The sequence below is a fragment of the Aegilops tauschii genome, chromosome 5 (assembly GCF_002575655.3).
Source record: "Aegilops tauschii subsp. strangulata cultivar AL8/78 chromosome 5, Aet v6.0, whole genome shotgun sequence".
In the NCBI taxonomy this organism is placed as follows: domain Eukaryota; kingdom Viridiplantae; phylum Streptophyta; class Magnoliopsida; order Poales; family Poaceae; genus Aegilops; species Aegilops tauschii.
Window position 1 is genome coordinate 183690384 of NC_053039.3, and position 18649 is coordinate 183709032.

The window sequence follows — 18649 nt, forward strand, 5'->3', positions numbered from 1 at the left end:
GTGGCTTCTCTCAAGATAGCATAAGTATTACGGTGGGTAAACGAATTACTGTCGAGCAATTGGTAGAATTGATAGAATTGAGCATAGTTATGAGAATATCTAGGTATTATCATGTATATAGGCATCACGTCCGTGACAAGTAGACCGAAATGATTCTGCATCTACTACTATTACTCCACACATCGACCGCTATCCATCATGCATCTAGAGTATTAAGTTCATAAGAATAGAGTAACGCTTTAAGCAAGATGACATGATGTAGAGGGATAAACTCATGCAATATGATATAAACCCCACCTTTTTATCCTCGATGGCAACAATACAATACGTGCCTGGCTTCCCCTGCTGTCACTGGGAAAGGACACCGCAAGATTGAACCCAAAGCTAAGCACTTCTCCCATTGCAAGAAAGATCAATCTAGTAGGCCAAACCAAACTGATAATTCGAAGAGACTTGCAAAGATAACCAATCATACATAAAAGAATTCAGAGAAGATTCAAATATTGTTCATAGATAATCCTAATCATAAAGCCACAATTCATCGGCTCTCGACGAACACACCGCAAAAGAAGAGTTACATCAAATAGATCTCCAAGAGAATCGAGGAGAACTTTGTATTGAGATCCAAAGAGAGAGAAGAAGCCATCTAGCTAATAACTATGGACCCGAAGGTCTGAGGTAAACTACTGACACATCATTGGAGAGGCTATGGTGTTGATGTAGAAGCCCTCCTTGATCAATGCCCCCTCCGGCAGGATGCCGGAAAAGGCCCCAAGATGGGATCTCACGCGTACAGAAGGTTGCGGCGGTGGAATTAGGTTTTCGTTGGCGCTTCTGATGGTTTGGGGGTACATAGGTATATATAGGAGGAAGAAGTAGGTCGGTGGAGCCTCGAGGGGCCCACGAGAGTGGAGGGCGCGCCCTGGGGGGTAGGCGTGCCCCCTGCCTCGTGGCCTCCTCGGTGATTTCTTGACGTCCACTCCAAGTCCTCTGGATCACGTTTGTTCCAAAAATCACATTCCCGAAGGTTTCATTCCGTTTGGACTCCGTTTGATATTCTTTTTCTGCGAAACACTGGAATAGGAAAAAAACAACAATTTGGGTTGGGCCTCCGGTTAATAGGTTAGTCCCAAAAATAATATAAAAGTGTATAATAAAGCCCATTAAACATCCAAAACAGAATATATAATTGCATGGAACAATCAAAAATTATAGATACGTTGGAGACGTATCAAGTACCCAAGCACCGGTCCACCCACATATCAAATTATCAAGGTAACGAATGCGAATCATATGAACGTGGTGAAAACTAGCTTGACGATAATTCCCATGTGTCCTCGGGAGCGTTTTCCTTTATATAAGAGTTTGTCCAGGCTTGTCCTTTGCTACAAAAAGGATTTGGCCATCTTGCTGCACCTTATTTACTTTTATTACTTGTTACCCGTTAAAATTACCTTATCACGAAACTTTCTGTTACCGATAATTTCAGTGCTTGTAGAGAATATCTTACTGAAAACCGCTTGTCATTTCCTTCTGCTCCTCATTGGGTTCGACACTCTTACTTATCGAAAGGACTACGATAGATCCCCTATACTTGTGGGTCATCACCCGCGAACGAGGCTGGTGCTCCCGCAGCAGAGGATGTGCCGCTAGTCCTCGTTGCCGATCCCCAGGCTCCAACTTGGGCAAGGCACATTGTCCACTTCGTCCAAACCGGAGAGCTTCCCGGCGACCAAGATGAAGCTGAAAAAGTAGCCCGGAGGGCCTGTATGTATCAGTTTTTCGATGAAACTCTGTACAGAAGGAGGTCCAACTATGTGAAATTGAAGTGTGTCTGTCAGGAAGAAGGAAAGGAACTACTGGCTGAGATTCTCAGAGGAATTTGGGGCTCCCACATTGGATCAATAGTTGGGAAAGCATTCCGGCAAGGATTCTATTGGCCCAGAGCCCTCCAAGATGCGGTCGAGCTAGTCACGAAATGTGAAGCCTACCAGTTCCATTCCAAGAAAACACACCTGCCTTCCCAAGCTCTTCAAACAATCCCTCTATCATGGCCATTTTTGGTCTGGGGGCTCGATATCCTCGGCCCCTTCCCCGAGCAATCGGGGGCTTTGAATTCTTGTTCCTTGCTATCGACAAGTTTACAAAGTGGCCGGAAGTGACTGCCGTGAGAAAGGTGACTGCTCAGTCAGCTATCAAGTTTTTGAAAGAATTGGTGTGTCATTTTGAAGTTCCGGCAATGATCATCACCGATAACGGCACCCAGTGCACGAGTCGCGCCTTCATGCAATAGTTCATGCCCTCAGATGCAAGATCTCATTTGCCTCTATGGCACACCCCCGGAGCAATGGACAAGCTGAGAGGGCGAACGCTGAAGTGCTACGCGGACTCAAGACAAGAACTTTTGATACGCTGTAGAAGCACGGCAAGCGGTGGATCGAGGAGCTGCTGGTAGTTCTTTGGTCCCTCAGAATGACTCCAAACCGAGCTACGAGATAGACTCCCTTCTCCCTGGTCTACGAGGCAGAAGCAGTTATCCCTACGGAACTCATCTACAGGTCGCCTTGAGTGCTTGCCTATGATGAAGTAGTGCAAGATCAGCACTGGCGTGACAACGTTGTGCTACTCGAGGAGAACTGTCTCGGGGCTGCTACGCGTGCTGCACGCTACCAGCAAGCCCTGCGTCGCAATCATAGCCGCAAGGTTCATGCCCAGTGTTTTGAGGAACGTGACCTTGTCCTTAGGCGCGTTCAGTCCGCCAAGGGTTCAAACAAGTTGTCACCAAAGTGGGAATGCCCTTACCGGGTAGTACGAGTGACTAGACCTGGCGCAGTCCGTCTGGAGACTGGAGATGGCACTCAGTTGCAAAACTCATGGAATATTGAGCATCTCCGCAAGTTATACCCGTAAGGCGCGGCTGTCGGGCCCTGCCCGATAGCCACCCTTTTGTACAGGCCTTGCCTCAGCTACATGTAACCCCTTGTACAAAGCTAGGGCGATGACCCTATGCAAGAGAAAATAAAGAAGCACTGTGGGGGGGGGGGCCGACCAAGATTGCATGCATGCATGAGAATTCCGAGATCACTGCATAAGCATTTCATGAGCGTTTGCATATGCATATAGATAGGATTGCATCCTGCATTTATTCTCATCTACATGAAGCTGCATGTTCCCACCGTGAGCTTGGCTTCGACAAGGAGTTGGGAAGATTGCTCGGCACAGCGATCCCCGGCATGCCAAACAGATAAGTTCTACCTCCTGTCCGTTAGTGTTCTGCAAGCTATAACTTGTGCATAAGAAAGCCTCGCCACTTTTTTGAAACTTAGCTGCTCCCATCCATGACTCGAACGTTGCTTCGGTCAGGATGGTCGCAGTGGCCTTTGGTAAAAAAAGTTGGCGGGGGGCCACTACTGCAGGATGGTCCAAACGCGACACTACGATGAGAGACCCTTCGACGAAACTGTGTGCGATGCCATAATCGCAAACAGTGGTGTAAAAAACCTTTCAAAAAAGGTGCAAAACATTTGCGATGACGGGTGCATCAAACACGGTTCAGATTTTAGTTGTGTGTGCGATGTAGGGCATACGGTTTAGTTCAATTAACTGTTTGGGATGAGGAGGAACAAAAGAAACGGGCAGCCAGATGAAGGCGTGTGCGATATACAGCATACGGTACACTAGGATGAACCGAGTGTGGTTAGGCAACACAATGGAAACGGTTCAACTGAACAAGATGTGTGTGATACGCGGCAAACATGTCCGTAATCAGAAATGTGTGCGAAGACCAATAATAACACAGACGATTGCTGCTAATAAGTCGTGTGATTTGCTCTGTCTACAGTAGAATAACATGTATGTATGTATATATAACTGAAATAAACATCCAATTACATAAGTGAGTATACAGATCATTCACACACACCTCAATAAACAATTGCATGCATTCTAAAGTAGGAGAAACGATCGTCTAGTCATCTACTTCTTGTGACGCTCCCGCCACTGCTATGTGGCTCGATCCCTCATCTGGGTCAGGAAGAAGACAGTTCCTCATGTCAACGATCCGCCTGTACATATCGTAGCTTGTGTACGCGTCCATGGCCGCATACTTGACATGTTCTTCATCCAGTCTCTCATGCCACACACTATGCCAGGCGTTCTTGTCCTTATTGCTCTCATTCTTCATCTTCATGTAGTAGGGGCCGATGATGGCCGAGGCGAGGTCAACCAGGGAGTTCAATTTGTTTTTGTCGCTGCCCCAGACCTTGTAGTGGCACTGGATGTTGACAAGATTCGGGCATTTCAAGCCTGAAACCTTGAGCGCTTTTAGATCGTTGGTGGTGTCCACCGCAGCGAAACTGTAGTCGGAGCTGTTGATAAACCTGGAGAAACGCTCACAAGGTGTTGTGGCCAGGTGGTAGTGGTAGACGAGGATGTCATGTCGCACACACAACTGGGAGACGGCAACCTTCTGATCGTGCCCGGCACGACCCATGGAAGCCGACCACTTGGTACTTGTCCTCGGCAAGGAACTGCTCCATAGTTTGGATGGAGCTCTCCACTGAGACCGGATCGTTCGTGTACACCACCGAGAGAGCCTTCCCCTCACGTGGGTGTCCACGACGTGTTGCATGGTGAACTGCCCGCAGTTGTCGTCGTCGGCCGCTGGGAGCGCCATTGGAGCCACAGGGAGCGCCATTGGAACCGCTGGATGTCCTCTCTGTATGTGTCCTCGTGGGTGTGCTTACAGTGTCGTGTGAGATGATAGATGAAGGTAAATGGCCACAGGAATAAAAGGGGGCCGGGCGGCATGGATTCTTAGCGCGTCCGCATGGCAGTTTTTGCAGCGGGTAACTGCATCATCGCGCCGCGCCCGGCGCAACCGCATGCACACGAACGTGCGTGATCATGCGCCGGCCCCAAACACTGGCAATGCGCGTGGACGGACGAGGGCAGAGCACCCGGAGGGACGCGAGAGCAGAGCGCGCGGCGGGACGTGAGCAGAGCGCGCCGCGGCCGCCTGAACCGCAAGTAACCACACGCATAGAGTAGTTGAACACGCAGGAAATGGTCGCCTACAAGCCGACCGACAGCTGCGTCGCTGTGTAGAGAGTGACCGTGTGCTACCCCCTCCGTCTAGTCTATGGTCCCCTTTATATTATGTGCCATACTTTGCCCTCAAATTTAACCAACAAAATGTTAATGCACGTTATAAAAATTATATAATTGGAAACTATGTTCAAATATGAATCCAACTATATAATCTTTGGCGACATGCATTCGTATTTTATTAGTTAAATCATACTTATAAACCAGGATGGGGGTATAGTAGGTAATTAAGTTGCAATTTTTTTTATTAACCGAATGTGTGCGTGGCCTTTCGTCCTCCTCTCGCACGTCTTGTCACCCCGCTGCCGCAGACGGCTTACAGCGCAATCTTGCGCAGCGCGCAGGTGCATTCTTTTGGCCAAACGGTGGTGCCAATGAATCGTCGGTGAGCCCATTCCCGCCCGACTCGGTGAAATCCCCCAAAATCCCAATGCTTACCGGCCTGCTATAAAAACCCTCACGGCCGACGTGTCCTGCGTCGCATTTTCCCCTCCCTCCCTGTAGCTTATCTTGTCTGCTTCTCCCACAATCTCCAATGGCACCGGTCCGTCGTCGTCGCTCAGCCACTCCGCCGTCATCAGAGGACAGCTCCAGCTGGGAGGCTACACCGCGGCGGCGGCACAGTCCCCGACGTAGTGTAGTGCGCGTGGCGTCCCTGTTGGGTGTGCGCGGAACACCCACCACACGCTCCGCCGCCGTTGCCCGTCGGCAGCTGTTGTAGGCCGCTGTTGCTGCCACACCATCGTCGAAAGCCAGGGCCATCGCCCCCTCCACCGCCGCGGCCCGAAGGCGGGAGGTGGTCGTCGACGGGGCGGTAGCGCAGGAGTTCGTTTGCAGCGAGGAGTGCGGCCCGCGCCTCCATGGGAGCGCGGCGTGCATGAGACGAGGAACCGGCCGGGGTCAGCGATAGAGTGGCGGTGCGGCCATCCTGCGGCACCGAAGGATGCAGCGAGGACGCCAGCTGCTCGTTACCCGCCGGGCCAGTGGCAGCGTTGGCGGCGGGAGACGGAGAACGACGGGGTGGCCCGCCGACGGGAGCCGTCTGAGCAACACGGGCAGTGAGGGCAGCCCGACGCTCAGCTCGAGCACAGCGAGCATCCGCCATGGAGATGACGGAGCGACGGAGTGACAAACTGATGGAAGGGAAGCTATGGCGCACCCCTACCTGGCGCGCCAAATGTCGGATGTGGGGTTCCGGAAAACTCTTAAGGTTCGAACACTGGGGTGCGCGCGAAGTCTTTCCCTCCTACCGATCTACGCCCTAGCTCGCTAAGATCTCGCGGACGAACTCGCAACACAGGCAGACACGGGGTTTATATTGGTTCGGGCCACCATTGTGGTGTAATACCCTACTCTAGTGTGGTGGTGGTGGATTGCCTCTTGGGCTGATGAAGAACAGTACAAGGGAAAGAACAGCCTCCAAAGGTTGAGGTGTTCTTGTGCTTGGTGTCTTCGCGGGTGAGAGCTAGGTGAACTGCTCGATCCGGGGATCCCCCTACTGTGGTAGCTAGCTCTACTTATATAGGCCCTGGTCCTCTTCCCAAATATTGAGCGGGAAGGGAGCCAACAACGGCGGGCGAATTTGAAGGGGGACAGCTAGTACAAGCTATCCTGACAAAAGTGGTCTTCGCCTGCGAAAAGCTCTGGTGGTGACCAGTTGAGCGAGCGCGTGGCTTCGAGCTTGGGGAGCACCGCGTTCACCTCGCGAGCAAACTGTTTGAAGATGCGCTGAGAGGCTGGGGCCTGGGCGCCGCCCAAGATGCAGGCGATTGCACGCGGCTCCTGGAAGCCCCCAGCCCCCTCGTCCTTATGGTGGTCGTCGCTCCTTCTTGGTGGTGGCAGCGGGGGAAGACCGGTGTTGCCTTGGGGGCGATCCTCACGAGGCTGGTCCCTCCAGGCGCCCTCGCGAGGATGGTCATGCCAGCGGTCCTCACGAGGCCTGTCGCGCCACTCCTGGCGCGGGCCACGGTCGTCCCAGCGTCCACCTCCACGTCCTTCTCCACGGTCGTAGCCCCGGTCGCTGCGCTCGGGGCGTTGACCGAAGCTTCCTTCTCGTATGGCTCTGAGCTCTTGACAGTCGCTGGTGTTGTGGGTGTTCAGGTTGTGGAAGGCGCAGAACGGTCTGTTGTTCTTGGATGACTCGGGCAGATCTCTGCCCCACTTGGTGTTGGGCTCCGCTGCCAGCACTGCTGCTTCCTTGCGCTTCACGTCCTTGGCCTTGGCTTTCTTCCCCTCTGCGCCTGAGGCTGGCAGCTCAAGGAGAGAGAGGCGCCCCTCCTCAGCTCTTGCGCACTTGGTCTCCAGGTTCAACAGCTCCTGAGATGTGCAGAGCTCCTCGTGGATAGCGAGCTCTTCCTTCATCTTGACGTCGCGGACGCCGTCAGAGAACGCGGAGATGATGGCCTCGTCCGTGACCTTGGGGAACTTGAGGCGGGTGTTGTTGAAGCGCCGGATGTACTTCTGGAGGGTCTCTCCTGGTTGTTGCTTAATGCGGCGCAGGTCGCCCGCGGCCGGTGGGCGGTCGCGAGTGCCCTGGAAGTTGGCGACGAAGCGGTCGCGCATCTCGTCCCAGGAGGAGATCGAGCCGTGCTGCAGGTTCAGGAGCCAGGAGCGGGCTCCATCCTTGAGAGCCATGGGAAACCAGTTCGCCATGACTTTCTCATCGCCGTTGGCTGCTTTGATGCTCAGCTCGTAGAGCTGCAGGAACTCCGCGGGGTCGGCGGTGCCGTCGTAGCGGGGAGGCAGATCCGGCTTGAACTTGCCTGGCCAGGCGACGCTATGCAGATCGGGGGTGATGGCGCGGCAGCCAGCCGTGGTTGCTGGGGCCCGCTTCGGAGGTGGAGCTTGGTCTTGATGAGGTCCGCGTGGCGCGGCCGCCGGCGGTGCGCGGTCTTGACGAGGTGGCGCGGGAAGCGCGGGTGCAGCTTCTCGCGGCCGCAGGATTTCTTGGTAACTTCTGTCTTCGTGCGCAGGCGCCGGGCGTGGCTGATCATGCCGTGGGGCCGCGTGCCTTGGTGCCAAGGCACTGTCTTGGCGCAGAGGTGGTGGAGGCGCGCCATGAGCCTCATCGCCCGTGGCTGGCTGAGGGTGAGGTAGAGAGAGGGACGGCGCCGGAGAGCCCCCTGCGGCACGGACGAGCTCGGCGACGCAGTCGAGCAACTCCTCGTAGAGGTCGTCGACGGGGCGGTAGCGCAGGAGTTTGTTTGCGGCTAGGAGTGCAGCCCGCGCCTCCATGGGAGCGCGGCGTGCGTGAGACGAGGAACCGGCCGGGTCAGCGATGGAGTGGCGGTGCGGCCGACCTGCCGCACCGAAGGGTGCAGCGAGGACGCCTGCTGCTCGTTCCCCGCCGGGCCAGTGGCAGCGTTGGCGACGGGAGACGAAGAGCAACGAGGTGGCCCGCTGACGGGAGCCGTCTGAGCAACGCGGGCGGTGAGGGCAGCCCGACGCTCAGCTCGAACACGGCGAGCGTCTGCCATGGAGACGACGGAGCGACGGAGCGACGAACTGATGGAAGGGAAGCTACGGCGCACCCCTACCTGGCACGCCAAATGTTGGATGTGGGGTTCCGGCAAACCCTTAAGGTTCGAACACTTGGGTGCGCTCGAAGTCTTTCCCTCCTACCGATCTACGCCCTAGTTCGCTAAGATCTCGCGGACGAACACGACGAACTCGCAACACAGAAAGACACGGGGTTTATACTGGTTCGGGCCACCGTTGTGGTGTAATACCCTACTCCAGTGTGGTGGTGGTGAATTTCCTCTTGGGCTGATGATGAACAGTACAAGGGGAAAAACAGCCTCCCGAGGTTGAGGTGGTCTTGTGCTTGGTGTCCTGGTGGGTGAGAGCTAGGTGAACTGCTCGATCCGGGATCCCCTCCACTATGGTAGCTAGCTCTACTTATATAGGCCCTGGTCCTCTTCGCAAATATTGAGCAGGAAGGGAGCCAACAACGGCGGGCGAATTTAAAGGGGGTCAGCTAGTACAAGCTATCCTGACAAAAGTGGTCTTCGCCTGCGAAAGGCTCTGGTGGTGACGCCGTCTTGGGCTCCACGATGACCTCCGTCTTGCCGTCTCTTGGTCTTGGTCTCATTGCACCGATATAGCAACCTTTGCCTGATGCCTCGGTACTCCTCGCCTGCGCTGGCCTCCTTAGCACCAAAGAGGAAACAAGGACGCTGCGCGCGCTGGCGCCCGCCTCGCGCTCGCCTGGTGTCGATCGTCATGGCTCACGTCACGAGAGCCTCATGAGGTTTTCCCCGCCTTGATATCTCCGCTCCTCGTGAGCCTGCCTGACTAGGCCACTCCTGAGGAGATCTTGCGTCGCCCGCCTCGCGAGGCTTGGCCCCTCGCGAGGGTCTTGGATGCCTTGTTGATGAAGATGGGCCGTACGGCCTGCTGACTTAGCCACGCCGCGGGCCGCAGGCAGGCAAGTCTGGGGACCCCCATTCCCAGAACGCCGACAATAGCCCCTGGGCCCAAGGTGCGCTCGAGCTTAGCTTCGTGGCGAAGCCAAGGGTCAAGTACGGAGCACCGCATGCACCAAAAGCCTGCGGCCTCAGTTGACGCGTGGGCCGACCGGAGACCAGGACGGACCAAGGAGTGAGGGGCTATGTGACCAGTTAGGCTCCTGAGTCGCAATGCTCAGGAGTCCCCCTTAACGCACAAACAACTTATAGGGAGAGTTCGCGAGGATAGATGAATGTTCTACGTCGGCAGAGCCCGGCCCCACACATACCTCAACCGGCATTGGGGCGACCGGAGACCAGGACGGACCAAGGAGTGAGGGGCTACGTGACTAATTAGGTTCCTGAGTCGCGATGCTCAGGAGTCCCCCTTGACGTGCAAACAATTTCCGTACCTACCCTCGCCGAGGCCTCGGGAGGGGCACGCGACGCCCAGGTCTGGGAGACCTGGTTGGGTAGCATGCGCTTGGGTGCGATCCGAGCGGGCGCGACCCGTGCGCAGCCCCCATGCCCAGCCCCCTCGCGTGGCTCTCCCGAGGGGAGGCGTTGCGGTGAGGCTAGATGCTGAGCTCTAGGCTCCCTGAGGTTGGTACGAGCGTGGGGCCGCCCTCAGTTGTTTATCACCAGCGCGGAGCATAGTGCTTCCGCTTGTGCACGGGCATAGCCACTCCTCGGCAGTGTTGACGGCCAGCACGGAGCATGGTGCTTCCACTTGTGTGTGGGATGGGGGCCCCCTCCGAGAGGAGCCCCCGGGGCGTGTACAGCCCCGCCCTGACACGTGCTTGCACGGCAGGGCTGCGAGGTGTATCTGGGCACTCGTGAGCCAGCGCGGGACTCATGAGGCCTTACCTCCAGGCGGGTTGCGCCTGGTCTTGAGTCTTGGTGACTGTGTGTTCCTGCAAGGCGGTTAGGTGCAAGCACTCTACGTCCTCAGGTCCCGGCCCTCGAGCGAGCTCAGCCGCCGCTGGTATGCCAGGTCGTGATGCCGTGGTCAAGGACAGGGGGTGAGGGCTGGAGAGCCACTAAGAGCTCCTGAGTCGCGATGCTCAGGAGCCCCCCTTTTAACGCGCAAGCGAATTGCACAGGGTGAACGGACCCGTGGCGGGTGGCGATCGATCAGGCGATAACCGTAAGCAGGTTAAGCATGGAAAGCAACTCAACTTAGGTAAATGCAGGAAGATACATGCCACTGGGTCCGGCCCGAGTGGCTTGGGGATGATGCAGCCCGAGGGACGCCCCGAGCAAGGTAAGCTAGAGACATAGGCAAAAGGGATACATGCCGCAGGGACGGACCAATGCGGCCTGGGAATAATGCAGCCCGAGGTGCGCTCCTAGCTAAACGAGCTTGGAAGATGTCAGCTGGTTCTGTAGACGAAGTAGAGTTGGTGCAGCTGAAGGCGTGCGTCGAAGAAATGACTCATCATGAGCCACCGGAGCCCTGAGCCTCGGGAGGCTCTGGGGGCTCGGGAGGTTCCCTGAAGACCGTCTCCATCTCCTCCAGGACGGCGTGGTACCTGGCCTCCTGAGCTGCCAGGACACGCCGCATGTTGCGGTGTGTAGGCTGACGCCACGCTCGGCAAGCCGAAGGGCATGCGAACGTAGCTGTGTGGCGGGCCCTCACAGCGGCCCACACGCGATGGCCAAAAGCGCTCCTGAGATGCGGCCCTGTTGAGCCCGGGGACGTAGATGGAGACTCGCAGCCCAGCATCCTCGCCAGGATGGGGAGCTGCGCCTCGCGAGCGGCTGTCGCCGCGCATGGCTCTTGCGTCTTGCAGTTCCTGAGCGGTCTTGGTGATGAACTCCTGAGTTGTGGGCACTCCTTGCCCTGTGCTCTCCGAAGGGACACGTGCCGTGAATCACGCCTCCAAGTGGTGCCCAAACGCCTCCCTCGTGAGGTTGGCAAGGTCTGAGGCCCTCCAGAAGAGAGCCCCCGAGCCCTGCCCGAGGAGGGCGCCGGGCGCGCCTTCCTATGCGATGGAGGGAGGCGCCCCTGGGACGGACGCTGATCCTGATGAGGCTCCTGCCATGTCGCCATCCTCCTGAGGTCCTGCGCGGTGCAGCTGCTTCTTCTTGGGGATGGCCTTCGGAGGACCCTCACTTCTGCTGTCGGGGTCGTCGATTGCTGCAGCTTGGAAGACACGCTCAAGGGAGCACACCGCATCTCTCTCTTCACACGGGACCGTGATGATTCCTCCGCTTCCCGGTATCTTGAGAACGTTGTAGCCGTGGTGGGTGACTGCCATGAACTTGGCCAGGGCCGGATACCCGAGGATGGCGTTGTACGGCAGGCGGATGTGCGCGACGTCGAAGTCAATGAGCTCGGTGCGGTAGTTCTTGCGTTCTCCGAAGGTGACAGGCAGGCGGACTTGCCCTATCGGTGTGGTGGAGCCGTCGGTCACTCCTGAGAAAGGTTTGGTAGGCTGGAGCTGCTCATATGGCACTTGGAGGTTGTCGAACGTGTCGACGGATAGGACGTTGAGCCCTGCGCCGCCGTCGATGAGGGTCTTGGTAACCTCACATTGCTGATGACTGGGGAACACAACATCGGGAGGGCGCCGGCGGTCGCCGCGCCCTTGAGCTGATCTGTCAAATTGAAAGTGATGGCGCATTGGGACCACTTGAGCGGACGCGTGGCCTCGAGCTTGGCGAGCACCGCGTTCACCTCACGAGCGAACTGTTTGAAGCTGCGCTGAGAGGCTGGGGCCTGGGCGTCGCCCAAGATGCAGGCGATTGCGCGCGCCTCCTGGAAGCCCCCAGCCCTCTTGTCATGATGGTGGTCGTCGTTCCTCCTTGGTGGCGGCAACGGGGGAAGACCAGCGTTACCTTGGGGGCGATCCTCACGAGGCTGGTCCCTCCAGGCCCCCTCGTGAGGATGGTCCTGCCAGCGGTCCTCACGAGGCCTGTCGCGCCAATCCTGGCACGGGCCACGGTCGTCCCAGCGTCCGCCTCCACGTCCTCCTCCACGGCCGTAGCCCCGGTCGCTGCGCTTGGGGCGTCGACCGAAGCTTCCTTCTTGTATGGCTCTGAGCTCTTGATAGTCGCTGGTGTTGTGGGTGTTCAGGTTGTGGAAGGCGCCGAACGGTCTGGTGTTCTTGGATGACTTGGGCTGATCTCTGCCCCGCTTGGTGCCGGGCTCCGCTGCTAGCACCGCTGCTTCCTTGCGCTTCACGTCCTTGGCCTTGGCTTTCTTCTCCTCTGCGCCCGCGGCCGGCAGCTCAAGGAGAGAGAGGCACCCCTCCTCTGGTCGGCAGATTGGTCGGCAGGTTGAACAGCTCCTGAGATGTGCAGAGCTCCTCGTGGATGGCGAGCTCTTCCTTCATCTTGATGCCGCGGATGCCGTCAGAGAACATGGAGATGATGGCCTCGTCCGTGACCTTGGGGATCTTGAGGCGGGTGTTTTTGAAGCACTGGATGTACTTCTGGAGGGTCTCTCCTGGTTGTTGCTTGATGCGGCGCAAGTCACCCGCGGCCGGAGGGCGATCGCGAGTGCCCTGGAAGTTGGCGACGAAGCGGTCGCGCATCTCGTCCCAGGAGGAGATCGAGCCGTGCTGCAAGTTCAGGAGCCAGGAGCGGGCTGCATCCTTGAGAGCCATGGGAAACCAGTTCGCCATGACTTTCCCATCGCCGTTGGCTGCTTCGATGCTCAGCTCGTAGAGCTGCAGGAACTCCGCGGGGTCGGTGGTGCCGTCGTAGCGGGGAGGAAGATCCGGCTTGAACTTGCCTGCCAGGCGACGCTACGCAGCTCGGGGGTGAAGGCGCGACAGCCAGCCCTGGTTGCAGGGGCCCGCTTTGGAGGAGGATCTTGGTTTTGACGAGGTCCGCGCGGCGCCGCCGCTGGCGGTGCGGGAAGCGCGGGTGCTGCTTCTCGCGGCCGCGGGATTTCTTGGCAGCTTCACTCTTCGCGCGCCGACACCGGGCGTGGCGGATCACGTCGTGGGGCCGCGCGCCTTGGTGCCAAGGCACCGTCTTGGGGCAGAGGTGGTGGAAGCGCGCCATGAGCCTCATTGCCCGTGGCTGGATGAGGGTGAGGTAGAGAGAGGCATGGCGCCGGAGAGCCCCCTGCGGCGCGGACGAGCTCGGCGACGTGGTCGAGCCGCTCCTTGTAGAGGTCGTCGACGGGGCGGTAGCGTAGGAGTTTGTTTGCGGCGAGGAGTGCGGCCCGCGCCTCCATGGGAGTGCTGCGTGCGTGAGACGAGGAACCGGCCGGGGTCAGCGATGGAGTGGCGGTGCGGCCGTCCTGCCGCACCGAAGGGTGCAGCGAGGACGCCTGCTGCTTGTTCCCCGCCGGGCCAGTGGCAGCGTTGGCGGCGGGAGATGGAGAACGACGAGGTGGCCTGCTGACAGGAGCCGTCTGAGCAACGCGGGCGGTGAGGGCAGCCCGACGCTCAGCTCGAGCACGGCGAGCGTCCACCATGGAGACGATGGAGCGACGAACTGATGGAAGGGAAGCTACGGCGCACCCCTACCTGGCGCGCCAAATGTCGGATGTGGGGTTCCGGCAAACCCTTAAGGTTCGAACACTGGGGTGCGTGCGAAGTCTTTCCCTCCTACCGATCTATGCCCTAGCTCGCTAAGATCTCGCGGACGAACTTGACGAACTCGCAACACAGAAAGACACGGGATTTATACTGGTTCATGCCACCGTTGTGGTGTAATACCCTACTCCAGTGTGGTGGTGGTGGATTGCCTCTTGGGCTGATGATGAACAGTACAAGGGGAAGAACAGCCTCCTGAGGTTGAGGTGTTCTTGTGCTTGGTGTCCTGGTGGGTGAGAGCTAGGTGAACTGCTCGATCCGGGATCCCCTCTACTGTGGTAGCTAGCTCTACTTATATAGGCCCTGGTCCTCTTCCCAAATATTGAGCGGGAAGGGAGCCACCAACGGCGGGCGAATTTAAAGGGGGACAGCTAGTACAAGCTATCCTGACAAAAGTGGTCTTCGCCTGCGAAAGGCTCTGGTGGTGACGCCGTCTTGGGCTCCACGATGACCTCCGTCTTGCCGTCCTCCTGGTCTTGGTCTCGTTGCATCGATATAGCAACCTTTGCCTGATGCCTCGGTACTCCTCGCCTGCGCCGGCCTCCTTAGCATCAAAGAGGAAACAAGGACGCTGCGCGCGCTGGCGCCCGCCTGGCGCCCGCCAGGTGTCGATCGTCATGGCTCACGTCACGAGAGCCTCGTGAGGTTTGCCCCGCCTTGATATCTCCGCTCCTCGTGAGCCTGCCTGACTAGGCCACTCCTGAGGAGGTCTTGCGTCGCACGCCTCGCGAGGCTTGGCCCCTCGCGAGGGTCTTGGATGCCTTGTTGATGAAGATGGGTCGTACGGCCTACTAACTTAGTCACGCCGCGGGCCGCAGGCAGGCAAGTCTGGGGACCCCCGTTCCCAGGACGCCGACAGTAGCCCCCGGGCCCAAGGTGCGCTCGGGCTTGGCTTCTCGGCGAAACCAAGGGTCAAGTACGGAGCACCCCGGGCCCCAAAAGCTTGCGGCCTCAGTTGACGCGTGGCGGTTGATTGGACGTGGAAGTCTCCGCTTCCCCACGCTGCCTCGGCAACTGCTTGACCTGACAAAAGGCTGGCGTAGGCAGCACTTGCCTTCATTGCTTCTTCCTCGCTTCAGATCCCCTTTCTTGCTCCTCGCCACCGCTACCTCCAGATCCGCTCCAATCTCGTCCTGCACCCGCAATCCATGGCGCCGCGAAAGGTCAAGACTTCCTCATCACCGGCTTGGTATGAGCCGGCCCTCGAGGCACCCACCGTCACGGAGAAGAGCCTGCTGACGGCAGGCGAGAGCAATGAGTGGGGGGGACCGAGCTCTGGCTTGCCTCCGACGTGTCGGAGCCCGAGGACAGCACCTTCTTCCCCTTCTTCTTGAGCAGCATCGCCGTCGGGTTGGTTTCTCCCTTCTCGGATTTCTTTTATGAAGTCCTCGACCACTACGGGCTGCAGGTGTTGCATCTTCATCCCAACTCTGTCCTCCTCCTGTCCGTCTTCGCCTACTACTATGAGGCGTACCTGGGCGTAATGCCGTCCGTGGCGCTCCAGCGCCATTTCTTCTTTCTCCGTGTCAGCGAGGGTCACATCTCCGGATGCGCTAACTTCTCTGCATCCGGCAAGGCCAACTCGATCTTGAGCACCGGGAACAGGGCCGACAACATTCGATCCAAATGGGTCATGATGGACGCCAAGCGCGCCGATCCGCGTCTGGTGTTGCCGACGGTGGCGCCCTCTTCCAACGGGGAGTGGCCCAAGGCGGAGCTTGCCGATGAGCGGGCATCGTTAGTTTTGGGGCAGATGGCGACCGACCTGAAGCCGGGCAATGCGACGGCGGCCAAGGTGATGGGGGTCATGCTCCTGAGGGAGTTCTTGACACTGCGAGTAGCCCCGCTCCAGGCACGCGCGCCCCCTGTGGGAGCTTGAAGAAGAGGGAAACAAGGCCTGCCTGAGGCCGGGGGCCCTGCCTGATGATGAACTGGCCGCTGTTCTGCGCCTCATAGTTGGGGACAACCAGGAGTACCCGCCAAGCGCCTTCGTTCCCCTGTTCCAGCGTAGGGATCGGGAGGAATTCATCGCCTCCAGGACGACCTTTGACGCGCGCGGGCTAGTGCCGCCGGCGCCCACATGAGCCCCTGCAGCGCCGAAGCCGGTGGAGGTGTCCTCCGACGAGTCCGGCGGTGGGAAGGAAGAGGAGAGGGACTCGGAGGCGACCCTCGAAGAGATGGGGGAAAACTCCCCCTTGAGCAAGGCTGAAATCCTCCGCGCCCTTCCTGACGACGCCGAGGTCGACGCCCGCCAGGAGGAGAGGGAACTGCCCGTCGTCCAGAGGAGGAGTAGGTCATCACTGATCCCTCGGGAAGCTACCCCCGTCTTGACGCCGCCTGAAGCTACCTCCAGCCCTCCCGCTGCGCCGTCTTCTGCCCCCGGGATCCGCGCGCCTACTTCCCGGGCTCCGCAACTTTCGGGCTTCAAGCTCCCCAAGCGGAAGGTGGAGTATGTCGCGATGGATTGGTAAGTGCCTTGAGCTTCGCCTTGTCCCCGCTTGTTCTTATTATTTCCTGACGTTCACCCTTGGTTGACCAGGCCGATGCCCTTGGCGAAGAAAAGGAAGGAGGATACGACGGCCGTGCCTCCCTCCACAGAGAAAGGAGGCAGCATCGCCCGCATCTCCCCAGCCCGGCCGTCCTCGCGGGGCCAAGAGGAACATCGCCGCGTGGATTCAGCCCCCATGACCCCGCTGGCTCCGGAAGTGCCGGCGCCTGGCGCGGCTGATGAGGTCCCAGCTGCTCCGGAACCCGCGATCCCCCAAGCCCTGGTGACGATGTCGCTTCCTCCCACTGCTGCACCTCCGCTCCTTGGTTCTTCTGCTCCTGCTGCTGCCCTGGAACATGCTCTTTCGGAGATGACCCAGCTGCAGGCGGATCTCCTGAGCGCGGACCCACGCCTTGTGGCCGGGCGCCTGGAGCTAGCCTCAGGCTGGCTCCACTCCGACTTGGCTGTTCGCGCGGTGCTGGGCCAGGCCGCTGCGGCTTCTGAGAAGGAGAAGCAGAGTGCTGCCAACGCCGCAGCCGATCGTGAGACGGCCTTGAAATACGCCAAGGCCGCCCGTGACCGCTGCCAGGTGCTGGAGGACGAGTTGCAGAGCCTGCGCAACAAGCACGCCGAAGAAACGCGCTGCCATCAAGCGAAGGAGGAGGAAATGAAGGCCCGGGAGGACGCCATCAAGAACCGTGATGCTGAGCTAGCGGAGTTGGGGAGGATGCAGGCCGCCGAGCGCAATCGGTTGGAAGAGCTGGAGCGGAAGGCGACGACGAGGGAGGCCGATCTCGACGCCAAGGCGCGAGTCCTGACCGAAGACCGCGCGGCTTTTGCCGACCTCGAGAAGAGATCTCGCGAGGCACTGAAGACACTATACGAGCACGGCCTGGAGAAGTCGCTGGCCACTGATGAGGACGACCCCGCCCGGTTGCTTCCTCTCTTGGTGGAGGCGCTCGAGGAAGTCATTGATGGCGTTGGTCCCATGGCGGAGGCGGAAGCTCGTGTCCTGTCTTCAGCTGCATTAACCCGCGTCTTCAGCCACCTGCACCTTCGCGACCCCAACGCTTGTATTGACGAGCTGCTAGAGCCTATGACCGAAGATCAATATGAGGCCGCCGCCACAGCCGTGCAAGGTCAAGTGGAGGCCTTGCTGAAGAAGTTTCACGGCTTTGTCTCCGCTCCTCTGTCCGGCGATGTCGCCGATCCTGCGGCTGGTGGTGAAGGTGAAGACAATGTCTCTCACGAAGTAGCACCTTCCGCAGGTGATGGCGGTGCCCGGGAGTGACCTGCGGCTATTCTCCTGTTTCGTTCCTGCAACATGCATTAGGCCTCGTGGAGGCGTTTAGACTCTTCATTTGGTATTGTGAGAACAATGTGTTTGTAATATTTGCTTCGAGATTTTGTGATTTCCTTCCTATTTGCTTTGCGTTCTGCGTCGGCAGAGCCCGGCCCCGCGCATACCTCAACCACTGTTGGGCCGACCGGAGACCATGACGGACCAAGGAGTGAGGGGCTACGTGACCAGTTAGGCTCCTGAGTCGCGATGCTCAGGAGTCCCCCTTGACGCGCAAACAGCTTATAGGGAGAGTTTGCGAGGATAGATGAATGTTCTACGTCGGCAGAGCCCGGCCCCGCGCATACCTCAACCGCCATTGGGCCGACCGGAGACCAGGACAGACCAAGGAGTGTGGGGCTACGTGACCAGTTAGGCTCTTGAGTCGCGATGCTCAGGAGTCCCCCATGATGTGCAAACAATTTCCGTACCTGCCCTCGCCGAGGCCTCGGGAGGGGCGCGCGACGCCCAGGTCTGGGAGACCTAGTTGGGTGGTGTGCGCTTGGGTGCGACCCGAGTGGGTGCGACCCGTGCGCAGCCCCCGTGCCCAGCCCCCTCGTGTGGCTCTCCCGAGGGGAGGCGTTGCGGTGAGGCTGGACGCTGAGCTCTGGGCTCCCTGAGGTTGGTACGACCATGGGGCCGCCCTCAGTTGTTTATCACCAGTGCGGAGCATAGTGCTTCCGCTTGTGCACGGGCATAGCCGCTCCTCGGCAGTGTC